This window comes from Zingiber officinale, chromosome 1B, assembly GCF_018446385.1.
Source record: "Zingiber officinale cultivar Zhangliang chromosome 1B, Zo_v1.1, whole genome shotgun sequence".
NCBI classification, from domain to species: Eukaryota; Viridiplantae; Streptophyta; class Magnoliopsida; order Zingiberales; family Zingiberaceae; genus Zingiber; species Zingiber officinale.
Genome location: NC_055986.1, coordinates 112945877 through 112946382, shown reverse-complemented (window position 1 = coordinate 112946382; position 506 = coordinate 112945877). Strand labels below are relative to the sequence as shown.

At 36.0% G+C, this 506-nt stretch overlaps 1 non-coding gene across 1 annotated transcript; it reads right to left on the bottom strand.

Annotated features, from left to right (window-relative positions):
• Window positions 1–396: 396 nt before the first annotated feature.
• On the bottom strand, window positions 397–506 carry LOC121993917. Its single transcript, XR_006115489.1, has one exon. It is a non-coding gene; the product is annotated as a small nucleolar RNA R71 (small nucleolar RNA).

Below are 506 nucleotides of genomic sequence, written 5' to 3'. Positions count from 1 at the left end.
AATTAAGAAGAACAAGAACGATCTACTATGGCAAATAAACCATTGAAAGATTATGCAGCACCCTATGCCAGAGGGCTTCGTTCTAGTATCACAAGACCATCTATTGAAGCCAACAATTTTGATATCAAGCCTACAATAATTACTATGGTGCAACAAAATCAGTTTAGAGGCGGACCACATGAAGATCCTAATCAACATCTTAAAATTTTCTACGAAATCTGCAGCACAATGAAGATGAATGGTGTTCCATCCGAAGCAGTGAGATTATTATTATTTGAATTTTCTTTAAGAGATAGAGCAAAACAATGGTTGAATTCCTTACCCACTAATAGCATAACTACTTGGGAGCAATGTGAGCAACAGTTCCTTGATAAATTCTATCCTCCAGATAAGACCGCTCACATGAGAAATCTAATTGCAAGCTTCAGACAATCAGAATTAGAATCTTTATTTGAAGCATGAGATAGATACAATAATATGCTCAGACAATGCCCACATCATGGATT